This window comes from Harpegnathos saltator, unplaced genomic scaffold (genome assembly GCF_003227715.2).
Source record: "Harpegnathos saltator strain DR-91 unplaced genomic scaffold, Hsal_v8.6 scaffold15, whole genome shotgun sequence".
Taxonomy (NCBI): Eukaryota; Metazoa; Arthropoda; class Insecta; order Hymenoptera; family Formicidae; genus Harpegnathos; species Harpegnathos saltator.
This window is the reverse complement of record NW_020229928.1, coordinates 644,857-659,062: the sequence shown is the minus strand read 5'-3', so window position 1 is coordinate 659,062 and position 14,206 is coordinate 644,857. Positions and strand designations below refer to the sequence as shown.

The following is a 14,206-nucleotide window of genomic DNA, read 5'->3' as shown; positions in this document are numbered from 1 at the left end:
CCCTTCCTCTCTCTCTCTCTCTCTCTCTCTCTCTCTCTCTCTCTCTCTCTCTCTCTCTCTCTCTCTATCTATCTATCTATCTATCTATCTATCTTTCTCTCTCCCTTGTCTGATACTCTCCAAATTACGCGGACATCCGTTCGTTGGACCTTTGCGTCTTTGTGTCTCTTCGGAGACGCGAGCCCTAATCCCGTCATTTCGAATTCTCGGCACGACAGAATTTAGATCGTTCGACAGCCGGTGATCTTCTCAACGCGATACCCGCGGTCTTCCCCACGTTACATCGCTCGCGAGTTCATTGACCGGACCACTGCCGGCTTGTCTTTTCTGCCTCGACACTAACTCGCCCCAAGGATGTTGCTAGTCGTCCACTCACCGTACGATCCGTCGAGACGCCCGGCTCTTCTCCCGTGACGTTAGGAGGACCAATCGCCTATCCGGCTTGCCCACGTCGCGTCGCGCTCTTCGTGATACACCGGAAACGCTCTGGATCTCATCCGCGCCGGCTCGATCGCGGCCGGAAGTCAACCGGGGGGTGTTCGTCGCAGCCGAAATTCAATCTGTTTTCTTCTCCCTCTGTTTCCTCCCCTCTCTCTCTCTCTCTCTCTCTCTCTTTTTTTCTCTTCTTTTCGATCCTACCGATATCTCGATCTCACGCACTCGCAGTCGCCGGGCGGCGAATTCTCTCTCTCTCTCTCCCTCTCTCTCTCTTTCTCTCTCTCTATCTCTCTCTCTCTCTCTCTCCAGCCGAGCTCGATCACCTCGAGAAGGAGGTACCGTCCGCGCACACGCTTCTTTCGCGGGACCGTCAGAAAATCGCCGAGCGATCCATGGCCGATCGTGGTCGCGTCAGGGCCTCGGTGCACACGGGATCCAGCGTGACCGGGCGCGGACGCGCGGATTAACAAGGCCGACGGACACGCGCGCTAGGGACGACCGGGATCAACGCGAAGGATCTACGTAGCCAACGATCGAAGAATGCGTACGTACGCCGAACGCGGAACAACGAGCAAAGAGCTACACCGCACGCACGTACAACGAAAGCTGCCGGCCGGTACCTCGCGACGTCGGACCTCGTGGATGCTGACTTGTTGGCTCCCGAACGGGAGAGAGAGAGAGAGTGTGGGCGGAGTGCGCACCTCGCCGGGCGGCCAGGTCGGCGACCGTGCTCTCTCCTCCGCGTCCTGCGAATGGCCTGTACCGGCGGCGCGCTCGCGACTGGGATCCTGGATTTCGGATGAGAGCTCGCTCTCAAGAATCAGCACGCAGGCGCCGCTCGCTCGCCGTCTTTCTCTTCTTCATGCGCCGACTCGCCTCGCCGGCTCCCTCTCTCACTCTCTCTCTCTCTCTCTCTCTCTCTCTCTCTCTCTCTCTCTCTCTCTCTCTCTCTCTCACCCTCCCTCTCTCTTTCCTACCAGCGTGCAGCCGGTGCTCGCCTGCCTGTTCCTGCTTACTTGTGGGGCTGAATGCAAGTAACCTACCCCTGGCAACCCCCTGCTCACCTACCTACCCCTGGCTACCTGTCTGACCCTGCCCGTGCGCTCGCTTGCCTATCTACCTGCCTGCCTCTGCTTCCCGGACGCGCTGATATCTCGAAAAAGACGCGGAGCGGGCTATAAATAATTAGCTCGATGACGTGGTCTCTCTTAACGACGCGCGGCGAGAGTACGTTACAGCTTGCTGACGTTACCGTTCGGTTGATGACGCTGTGAAAGCGCCGGCATTAACGCGGCGCACCTCCACGTAAATGCATCAGGCTAATCGCGTCAATCTGCTCGGCGGGCCTCGAGTGGAGCACGCCCGCCGTGCGCGAGAATGATTAACGCGTTAAGTGAGCGATCGCGACGGCGTGCAAATTGACGGCGCACGTAAGAGGAGTGACGACTACTTTTGCCATCGGCACACTCTTTCGCGCGCGCAATCTGTCCCTGTCCCCCTTTTCTCCCCCTTTTCTCCCCCTGTTTTTGCGGAGGCTTCGAAATTTCGTCGACGAGGCTCCGAGCATTCGTCCTTTTTCTTACTTTCGATCGATTAGCGAGCGAAATAGCGCGACGCGGCTAGTGCGCGTCTTTACGACGTCTCGCGTGTAATCGCGAACCTCTTTCTCGCGAAAAACCCGGCGGGAGGTCTTACTGTATGTGTTAACTATCGTTATTCGCGGATGTACGTGCGCGCAAACATATTCCCATTCTCACTAGCCTCATGAAAGGATCCTCTTCCCCCTTGCTGCACCTTGTGAAAGCAGGTTGCCGGTGCGCAAAGGGCTACGTGAGTCTCGCGCGCGCAGCTGAGGGTGCTTTTATCCATCTACTTGCCCTAGCCCTTCGTGTCTTGTATATTTTTGCTGCCGGCCCGTGCACTATCTGCCTACATCTTGACATTTATACCCGCCGCCGACGCATCACGACCGCGGCGGCTGCTTGCGCAAGTCCGTGGACTTGTTGTTCGCGCAATTTCTAATACTTCCGGCTCGGCGAGATCGGACAAAGTTTCCGCATAATTTGTCGTCAAAGTAAAATGTCAGAGTCAAGTAGCCGCCGCACAGTGGACCAGGAGCCCCGTTTAAGTGGACAAAACCTCTTCTTGGTCGAATTAATCGTCGGAGATAGTTTCTACTAATTTGTAAGTATCTTAAAACATGCGTTTTCCACTTTTAACAATCATAGGACTTTGTAAAAAAGAAAAATTTCTTAACATATGAGCGTATAAAAAAGGAATTAAATATGCTATAATCGTAATTTTTTTTCTTTAAATATGAGTTTAGAATTAATGTACTAGACATATTTTAAAAGCATTTCTAAAAATTAAAAAAATTTTTTTAATTAAAAAAATTTTTTTATGTACAGAAAAATGAATATTTTTCGAAAAGGAGCAAATATGAGCAGATGCACTTTCGTGTACATCTTTTTAGTACTTTTGTCTTCCTATTTATGAAGGAAACAGAGTGGGATCTCGCGGAGCTTTTTTTGCAACTCTCGAGAAATAATTTTGCTATTGTAACGTACATCGTTACAACAAATTAAAATTTTTTTCTTTATATCTACTCGATATTCCATTTTATCGCGTAATAGTTTTAAGATAAGAAGGTTTAAGGAAACTAAAAAACATTACATTGCCTTTATTGTCAATGTTTTCGCAAAATGCCAGACAATCGTATTACTACTACAATTCATGAAATGTTTCGCAGTCTTCCACAATCTCGGACTTCGAGCATGGTTTTATCGTCATTCTGACGATGATACTCAATGTGATTTATATTTGCATATACTTTGGATATTTCTACGTAATATTATAGTAATTAGAAATCCTAGTCATAACTTTCATTTTTGAGGTTTCGTCCATTGAAATGGGGTTTCTGGTCCACTGTGCGCTGTGATGCAACACGAAAGACGCTCAAAGACGCGCGTGCGGGAGCGACACACGTCGATGAATAAAATGTTCTTGCCAATGTGGGACCGGGAGGGGAGGAAAGGCCAAGCGCGGATTAACCGAGATGCGGATAATAAGAAAACCGATCGAAACTGACTACCGAAGTTGTTTCGAGAGCTCCGCGCGCCGAGTATGCCTGCTGAGTTTCTCCCGCAGAATAGCCTGAGTGCTTTGAGTTTTGCGTAACAATAATGGTAACAACGGGAGAGAAAGAGGGGGAGGGAAGGAGGGGGAAGAGGAGAGAGGAGGGGGAGAGAGAGAGAGAGAGAGAGAGAGAGAGAGAGAACTGTGAGCAAAGCTCGACGATTGTAGAATGGCCTCGGATTCACTTGAGACAAACAATTATACTAATGCCGTTCTAATAGCGGCTTCTCCGCGAGTGCATGCGAGATTACCTGTGTACGCATATCAAGATCTCAAGAGCGCCATACAGGGCGCCCGGGAGTCAATGCAAACTTTGCTTAAATCCCGGAGTTAACATATGCATTCGAGGGACACTTCGCGGTGACTATATACCCCGTCCCGAGGTGTGTAAAAGGGTGAATTAACGACGGAAGCTTTGCTCGCTTCGGATCGCGGAAGATCCCCCCCCCCGCAGGAGAGACCGCGACGAATGTAAACTCAGGGTGTTACGACGCGAGCCTGACGCGATCGATCTATGGCGGATGATAATAAAAGGGAGCGTGCGCGATTCGCATGACTAATAATCGCTGTTAATAGCGCCTCGCGGAAAATAAGTGCTTCAATCGAATGTAACGAATACAGACGGTGGTGAAAATATATTGGTGGTAGCAAATGCGTATGTAATTGGAGTAACATTTCGTGCCCTCCCAAATAAGCTGTTCGATGTAACGAATACATCGAATGTAAATATATCGGTGGTAACAGATGCATATATAATTAGATTAATGTCTCATGCCCTCCCGAATAAGCATTTCAATGTAATAAATACGTTGATATCAATATATTAGTGGCAATGAATGTACATACATGTATAATTATATCATCAGTGTTTCGTATGTCAAGCATAAATTTGCAGATGTATGTAAATTGCACGATATATAAAGCAATAGATACATGCATGTATAAGTATAATTAAAAAGCTTATGCATAAATTCTTAAATTCTCCAGCAGACCCGGATTATCCGGAGAACTCGCACGCACGTGTGCGTGCCTCAGCGACCGAATAATCCAGACACTTCGTGAAAAACCAATGCGATTCACATCTACGCATGCACTATTTTAACAGTATCAAGGTTGTGTCATTTTATTCACCGTTACGTCGCGTCGAGATGCACCGGCGGCGTTCAGCTCCTTCTCGCCCGACAAGCCCCGGCCGCTGCACTGCAAACTGCGCCTCCAGCCTTCTCAGGGTCCAGCCTGCCCAAGTCCCAAGTCCGGTCGATTTTCCACGTCGTCCCTCGTCGATCGTACTTCGTTCACTTCATTGCACTCGCGCGACTCGACGCGATCGCTTCGGTCCACTTTAGTCAACGACGTTCAGCGATTCAACGGGAAGCAGGATGAATTCGCGAACTTCTCGAGGACGTACTCGCAAGTCGCGACCGCGAATCGCGATTAACGACGATCGACAGCTAACACGCGGCTATTATGCGAAGCGAAAGAACGACAAATCGCGAAACCTGTCGAAACGCGTCGTACTTCGCGAGCTTCGGAGCGTTTCTCGGCGCGCGGATCGCTTTAACGGCGTTCGGAGATTCAACGGGAAGTACGGCGAAGCCTGCACTCTCGCGAATCGCGGCTGGAAGATCGTCGGTGAAAACTGTGAAGAACGGTTGAGCGAGGCAAACGCCTCTCTGACTAACGACAGATCGTCACGTCTGTCGAAGGCGCATCATTCGTGTCGTGATACTCTCACGCACAGTAGTTTCGCGATATCTCTTCGTGAAGTTCGTTCTCGATTGTGCGCGCGCGTAAGTTTAATGCACGATACAATTCGCGATTCTTTAAAGACGCAATTTCGCGCGCGAACGCGGGCAGAGAGAATCAGAAAGAGCGACGAGCTGGAAAATCGTCGCGAAATGTAATCACGAATGAGAAATGTTCATCTCTTTGTAACGGACACAATCGCAATGCGTAAACAAATGAGTAACTTTAATTCTCCGTCCATCAATTTCCCGGTCGAGATGGCTATGCAAAAAATTGAAAACAAGACATCGCAACGATCGCGAAAACAACGCGTCCGAGAGTTATCGCACAAATCATTTCTCTCTGCCGTTTTATTTACAAAAGTTTATTTACGTAATCGCGACAGCAAGCACGTACGTGTAAGCGCGACGATCGTGGAAGTTTTCAGCGCGGCCGCGTAATTGCGGCTACAGCGCAATTTCGATGCGTCTTATGCACTGCTCAAGTTAATTAGGGAATTCACATTGAGTGACTTGTATCGGATAATTTTGTCGCTTCTACCAAATATAATAAAGCATGACTATTGTACGTATATAACATACGCATTTGAAGAAAATCGTGTTTAAAGAAGTAATAATATTCGAGGAAAAAAGTAATGAGTTGTTTGAAGGTGTGATTCCCTAATTATTCTCAGCGGTGGCATGTAATTTTCAGCATGTGAAATCTAATCTTTTCAGGGATGTTGGAATAAATCTATATGCTCAATCTCTTTTTCTTTCAATCCAAAAATTGTATCGAGCAATACCGTGTTAATACATATTCGTTATAAAATTGTACAAGGAGAAGAAGAATCTTGTCAGATAATTGACGTGTCATATTTATGTAGCTTTAGAATTAAATCATTTCTTTCCGATTTTGATAAATTCATCTCTGAAGAGATTACACAACACAAGCGTATGAGTAAAACTCAGCATGCAAAAAAGCTACAAACAAAGTAAATAGCATTGGTTTTCACGAGATTCTACGAAAATCCACCATCTTAAATCCCTTTGTGTTCTTCATCTTATTTTCGTATTCTCATCTTTCAAACTCACCGACATAGCAGGAACTCAGAACCAACCACGTTCTGCTACTTTTATCTGGAGCAAAATAATAGATTCTTTGATTAGATATAAGAGTTCTTAAGGAAGAGAGAGTTTAAGCATTTTAAGACAAGAACCAGACTTGACGATTTTTTATTCTGACAAATATATCTCACAATTATCAATCGTAGAGGGTTAAACAGTTTCAAGATAATCGACCTACCTTCGAGCCGGTTCTGCTTGACCCGAACCGGGTCCTCCGGTGCGGCAGCCGCATATTCGAGCAACATCCTCTGGAACAGCATCTAAAAAATAAATCCCTTGATTAGATCCAACAGTTTTTAAGAAGAGCTTAATCATTTTAGCTCAAACCAAACTTGACTATTTTTTATCTTGACAATTGTATCTCGCAATTGTCGATCGACTAAAAAGTTAAATAAAAGTTTAAAGAAGATCGATAAACTTACCTCCGAACCAATCCTGCCACGCCCGAACCGGATCCTCCGGTGCGGCAGCGGCACATCCATGGGAACAGCGTCCACTGTGTGCTCGTTCCTGTTGTCGGATCTGAAACAAAGGAAATATATGTCTCGGTTAATTATATACTTTGTTGTTCGACACGTTAAAGAATATGAAGAATACAATCGTACTTTTCGCTGTTGAATTCGAAAGCGGCAGTCGCTTTTTATATTTCAATCTGTCTGCACTCGCGATGATCCTAGGTATGACTATCGTACATGCGACGTATACCGTAATTTAACCAACAGTCGTATTGATCAATCGCAAAATGTTAGAAAAACACGCAACGCGATCCGACGTACCCACCTTCGTGTCTCACACTGTTATGATGGGTGATCGAGACATACCGATGTATATGTACCGTTCGTGTGACTTTTCGCCCGCGGCAAGGTCGGTCACCGTCGGCGTGTCCGCTTACACCAAGAGAATTCGTAATGTATTCCCTTTGTATTATTTCTCGTGTTTGTTGTATCGAGACCCAATAGACTTCTTTACAGTATCTATTTTTCTTCTATTCTTCTGCACGCCTTTCGCGTACGCGACAGCACTCGTCGTATATCTCTGTACTCTGATAAAGGAGTCTCAATGTAACTGGGTTATTAGGATTTTCTAATCATTCATTTGTTTTCTATCAATTATTCAATTATTCATTCATCAGAAACGAAAACAATGTAACAAATCCGCAATTTGTAGCTCTATTAGTTTTATTTCATTATCGACGAATGAATGTTTACAGTTTGAAAATATTAGCAACTATTAATTAATATTGTATTTCAATTAATTAAATAATTAATATTATTATTAGTGCTGTTTGGTGGCTTTGTAGAGGTTCGTAAATCAGTTACAGATAGTGCAGTTGTTAAAATTCTAATTACGAATCAATTTTCATCTAATGATACAATGCACGCTGCTTTTCCGTCGAATATCTCTCTTTTAAACTGTAAACATGATGCACGGCGGACATGATTTGGATTTTAGAATGTTGTGTTCACGATTCAACGTATTGCGATTTACTTCGCAGTCGGTCTCATTCATTCAGAGAAATTAACATTTATAGTTTGTTTAATTACAAAAGTTTTCTATTTCTTCTCGAAACTCGTTAAAAATATTCCGATCGTAAAGTAGCAAGCAGGAGAATATAAGATTTTGTGAACTTACATTCGAGATAACTTTGCTTATATTGAGTCGATTCCTTCGGGAAACCGTTGCCATGCACATTCGAACTACAATACATTCGTTGCATTCGTCGTAAAGTTCGGTTAGGTTAGCTTCCATTAGATCTGAAACAAAAGATACGTTTTCTAATTATTTGAAGCGACAAGAGAAAGGTCACACGACGTCAATGCGTAGAGAACACGAAGACCCGAATATGTACCTTTCTCCTTTTTAGAATGTAATTAAATTAAAACGTAGTATTAATATTAGTTACCTTTCAAATTTTACGACGTGATGACTGCGGCATGAAAATCACGCACGACAGAGAGAGAGAGAGAGAGAGAGAGATATGTCGCGAGGTGTCTCTCATAGTCACTACGATCAGTTTGGATTAATCGCGAAACGACTAGATGCTCGATTTAGCTTTCGATTATAGTTTCCAATCGCAATAAAAACTCACATATGTTGTTTACCGTCCGCTCTTTAACGCGCTGCGTCATGTTCGAGCTTGCCGTTTTTGCTTGATTTTCCTCGTCAAAAACATGGGAGGGAGGGGAAATACGGACATCAAGCATAAAGAGTAAATGAAGCGGCCAATCGTAATGGAGAGTGTAAGGCTATCTATCAAAATCCTCGATTGTGATTGGTCGACCCTGTTCGCTGCTCTTACCTCTTTAGAGACACGGCACAGCTATCCGCTCGCTTTAAATAAATTTACTTTCCCTACGATTTGAACATTTCTGACAAAGATGTAACAAATATTATTGCAAAAATATATTTACCGTAAAGTTTCTCAACAACAAGAAGCGAAATCTCGTCACAGAATCGGCAAGAGTCGAGATTTACGTCGCTTCAACGGGTGCTGCCGTCTCATCCCGACTTCGCGTCCATTAAGAGGTTAATACAACGTTCGCCAAATTGCGATATCGAGACCGAGATCTCGTTATCGATTTGCAGCACCGATTGTCTCGCGATACCTCGCCGCACAGCGGCGGAATCTTGAAATGTCGAGAGTTTCGTCGAGATGAAATTGAAAAACGAAGAGCGTGAGACGCGAATTCACGGAATTCGACAGGGCGAAAAAACGCGCTCGCTCACACAGGACGACCGACATTTGACTCTTCGACGCGGCCAAATGACCCGTGCGTGTTCGCATCGAGGGAAACGTGTAGCCCGGACAGTACGGACAGTATTGACTTCAACGGAGAACACGGTACACGACTCAGTCACTCGCGTAACGGCGGCATAAATATGCAAAATTCCCCACATTTACAGCGCGTAAAATTTCATGTATCCTTCAAGGAGGAAACGCGGAGCTTACAATCCCGCGAACGGTACCTACAGGAGACGGCATCTACGTCAGCTCGTAATACTGACCTACGCAATGGGCACGCGCAGCGCGGGTTGCAACTTGCAACGCGACGGCGAGAACGGTGATCCTGAGGACGATCCTCGCGAGAGTCGCATTATGCGCTTCTTCACCCCAGCCGTTCTCCTTGAGCCCCGGCAAACATTGACAAGCGTCTTGCGAAAAGAGGAGAGCGTGGGAACGGTCGGTGAGCGCGCGAACGGAAGACGGCGCAAAATCTTGAGCTTCGGCGAGCTTCACGGAGCTTCGCGTTCGAGCGAGCGTATAAACAGGCCGCGCAATTAGGCGGATTAGCTCCGCTCGTTCGTCTCTTTCACGGGGACGGCGGCATCACGAATTCCCGCTTGTGCATACATCGACGGCGGCGTAGCGCGAGATGACACGTCCGAAAATTATCCGCCGTGAGAGAGAACGCGGCCGCGACACGCGCGAACGGTAAATTTCTCGCTTGCGCGAACCGCGAACCGCGCGCGCGCGCGCGAGCGGTAAATTCACCCTCGGCAGCTTCTCCCCCGCTCCCGCGCTTTTTTAATGAAGCCTGAGCCACGAAAATACCGACCTGCTCGCTCCGATTAATGAGCGCATTCGCGAGCGAACAGTCCTTTTCATAACCGTCGAATAGAGCGAGCGTGCGTTTTCATCGCTGCCATCGATCGCGACTTTTGCCGGAATCTCCATATTTTCTTGTCGGACGCGAATTAACATGAGATTATACGAGCCGCCGCGGAGATCGTCGTATCGTACGATCCGACACAACGTCGTTGTGTCTGGATTATGAATATTTCGGCGCGCTCTAGGACGACGGTAACAAACGTTCTTTCGCAGACGGATGGTTACGAGTGAAAAATAAAAGGGGCAGAAGGAAGAAAAAAATCTATGCGCGATATGGTCCCTCGTAGTGTCTCCGTAGCGACGACTGAAACGTAAATATGCCGATATCCTGGCGCAAAGATTAAAAACACCGGAGCATGTGATTAAAATTTCATATCGACCGACGTAGCTTGTAAAAGCCGCAAAAATGAGGGGGAAAAAGAGCGCGAGCGCACGGGACGTGTGCATTATTTCGGACGTCAAATTTACATGTCATATGCTGCGCGGTTGTTTTAAACAGACTCGCGGGCATGAAACGCTCAATCTTTCAGCATCCTAAAAATGCGAGCCGTCCCTCTCTTTCTCCCGACACTTCTCCGACATGGTAACGCGTCCGTTTAATCTCGCGATTTTCAGCGGGCATCGCAAACGACAATTATCACGGTCGCTAATGTTTCATAACGTCGTGCTCATTGCACCATTTTATCGGGACTGAAAATCTGTGTACATGCTTGCACATGGTTCACAAACACATGGCCCCTGCTCTAATGCGCGTGTCACCGACCGCTGGCTTTGCCAAATACCTTTTCAACACGCGTGAATACGCTGGCAAAGATCCGCCAGGACTCGGCAAAATCGTCCTTCGTTGGGACGCGACGGTGTTGCGTGTTGGTTCACTTACACTCTCTTATTAAACATGTAGCGGACTTCAGTGTGTGTGTGTGTGTGTGTGTGTGTATGTGCTCGACCTTCGTCGATATGAAGCTCAAACGAGAGCGAGCGGATGCGTTTGTTCTTTCAGCCGTGGCGCGCACCTGCGGATCGGCGGGAAAGCCGAAAGGCGGTGGAAATGGAAATCGCTTGTCGCTCGCGAGAAAGCTCTCTCTTTCTCTCTCTCTCTCTCTCTCTCTCTCTCTTTCCTTTCTCTCATTCTGTCTCTCCTCCTTCTTCTCACCCTTGCCCGAATATTAAGAGCAGAAACTTCTCTTCCTTTTTCGGGAAATTGCAATTTTTCGTCATTGATTTCGCCAAATTCTGGAAACAACGATTAAATTGTTATTACCTGATAACACACGGAGAAAAAAGTCCGAGGAAATGAACGTGAACGAGTGAAACGCATTTCAGTCGGAGGGAAAAGGAAAAATGTTCTCTCATGAAGCAAAATTCCGTTCCGAGGACCAGAGAAATTCTATCTTCTTCGGCCGAAGCGCTCTCTCCTCCTTCAGCCTCCCTCATTCAACCGATCTTCCTTCTCCACGCGAAGGACACCGTCGGATATGTTAAACAACGACAGGAGCGAGATTACTTGGAGCGCACGTCCGAACGCGGAAATACGTTCGTTAGGCGGGAATAAATTGGTCGGGAGAGCGAGTGCCTGCGCGAGCACGCTATGTCCTTCCCGATCGCGGCAATTACATCGTAAGGCACGTTCTCGTCCTCGATTTCTTTCCTGCTGCAACCATTTCTCCCTTGAACACGCCGCAAATTGATGCCGGTCACGCGGATCCGCGATAAATGATATTACATCAGTCGGATGGCCGACCTCATTTACCGGAACGCCGGAGCGTATGGAACGTCGTTCCGGTCGGAATTCCGCGTCGCGACTGGCCCGTTGCCATGTCGTGTCTCGTGAAAACTTTTCGACGCGGACGAGAGCAATAATAATCGGCGGGTCCGCGAGAGATCCGCGATGGAAGCATCTCGCGAGCACGGCGGGGCTTGGATGGGTACGAGAAACAATTGGGCCGGCCGGGATATTCACGCGACGTGTCGCGCCGTTCGCGCCTCAATCAAACAATAATCGCTCGATTAGCAGCAAGCCGCACACAATTTCATTAATGGCCGACCATCGGAAGCGCGGTTCTCTTCGCGAGGGAATGCGCCGTCCGAGCGCGCTCTAAAAACAAGTTCACTTTGCCTCGCGAAGATTTCGCGAGCACGGCTACGTATCCGCAAAGTGAAGCGCAAAAATATCACAAGACGTGCTTGCTCGCGCAACACAGCGCAAGCTCACTTGGCTCGCTTCATTCCGTCGCATTCTCGTCTTGACTCGACTCGACTTTTCACCCCCGACGACTTGGAAAATAGTCCTGGATGCAGAAGAGCATAACTCCCTGCGTTATTTTTCGGCTTGCCGTTGTAACCAAAGTCACTTACATTGGTTATCCGTCTTTCGTGTCTACATGTGTGCACGGCTGAAAAATCTTGTGACTCGGACTCGGACGAATGTCGAGCCGTACATAACGCGCTGTATACAGCGGGTTTCTTCAACTTGCTTCAACACTTTTTTCGGGTGCGCCGTGGAACATTCGGAAGCCCCGATGAGCCAGAGCTCGGGGGACTCATGGCTGGAAAGTTCCGAGGAGCTAAAGTTCCCTTAACTTGTGGGAAATCGCACATCTGCATCTGAAAGAGGTGCTGAAATCGTCCTGCAGTCAAGCGACGTGCGTGTGTCGCGGTGATTCGAGTGTTAAATATAGCGCGTCTCAGGCGGCACGGTATGTGCGAGTAAAGTGCGAATAAACTCTCTCTCTCTCTCTCTCTTCCTACGTTATATATCAATGTATATCGATAAGCAGTCGATAATAAACGCAGGCGCAGTTGCATGTTGCTCTCGCGCTGCCTTCCTGTTGCACTTTCCCATCTGGCTTCCTATTATTAAACTGCGGCGAAGCACCTGATACTTGCCCGCGTAGTTGGTCGGGAGGGATTGTAGGTCAGTAATAAGACCGTCCTCTCCTCTCCTCTCCTCTCCTCTCCTCTCCTCTGCGTGACTACGAGGAGTAGGTATTACGCTCGTTCCGGAGTAAATGTATCTTCAGCCCGCGAATTAAGGTACTTTGGTCGCGGTGCGAGTCATTCTCCGTCCCGCGGCTCCGTCCCGATGAATCGCGATCTGGATGATCATGAAGAAGGGAAGACGCGCGCGTGACGAATCACGACGGTAACGATCATCGAGTCGCGTGGAAAGCAGAGAAATTCCGTTTGGAAAAAATGAATTCGCAGCCGGCCGGGGAATTATGTTTCCCCGCGAAGTCTCTCATAAATCCTTCTTACCGGTGAGCAGAGTAAATCCTTCTCGCGATTGCTTTTCTTTCTCGCCTTTTATCTCTCGCCTTCTCGCTGCCTCTGTCCATTTCCCTCTCGCCGAGCTCGGGGACTTTTAAACTTCGACTTTCGAGCGAGCTTACCGCGAGCGCGAACCGAAGCGAACAAAAAGTCCGTGGAATCGCGCAATCTATGCGTGCAATTAAGTCGGCGATCGGGTTATCTCGCTGTAATATATCGGCCGACGAGTGGCGCATATATCGCCAAACGGACCGTATCATTCGACCCCGCACGTTCCGACCGATATCGGCCACGAATGTTCTTGATGCGCATCACCAGCGGCCAACTATGGGGAGTATCTCCGCCGTATTCGCAGATAGACACGAGACACTCGAGGCCCCGTGCAAATAAGGCAGATGCATGCGGGTATCCGCACTTGACTCTGAATGTATTCGCGCTTCGTGTGTGTGTGTGTGTGTGTGTGGGCGCGCGCGCGCGCGTACGTGGCCAAATTTATAGCTGATTTCGATTTTGGCGATGGCGGCGGTGGCCGCGACGTCGATGCAGAAACGGAATATCTGCACCTACACAGCGCGAACGCCGGATACAAACACGACGACCGTATCCGTTATATTATATCCGCTTATAGGCGGATTAACAATCTGTAATTGTCTCGGCGGGGAGATCGAAATGCCGGAGGAAATCTGCAGGTAATGCGCGCCCGCTGGCCCGATTGGAGGAGCACGATCGAACGGTAAATACCGCGCGACAAGCTCGCTTTTCTCAGACAACACCGCAGGGTCGCAAGGTTGATCGTTTATACCGTACGACGATTACCGCGCGTTAATCGCCGTTCATTGTGCGTGAGCTTCTCATCGTTGATCATCGCGCAATAAATAAACGAAACGCGCGTGTGTTTCTTGCG

The 14,206-nt window shown here is 47.9% G+C and overlaps 1 protein-coding gene across 5 annotated transcripts in view; it reads right to left on the bottom strand.

The window, feature by feature from the left end:
• LOC105181129 (glycine-rich cell wall structural protein) overlaps positions 1-1,242 on the bottom strand; it is a 57,641-nt gene extending 56,399 nt beyond the window's left edge. For all 5 annotated transcript variants that reach the window (XM_025296578.1, XM_025296577.1, XM_025296579.1 and 2 more), the window contains exon 1: positions 377-1,242. The gene's annotated coding sequence lies outside the window, so the exon portion shown is untranslated. The remainder of the gene's footprint in view (positions 1-376) is intronic.
• Between the last annotated feature and the right edge of the window lie 12,964 nt (positions 1,243-14,206).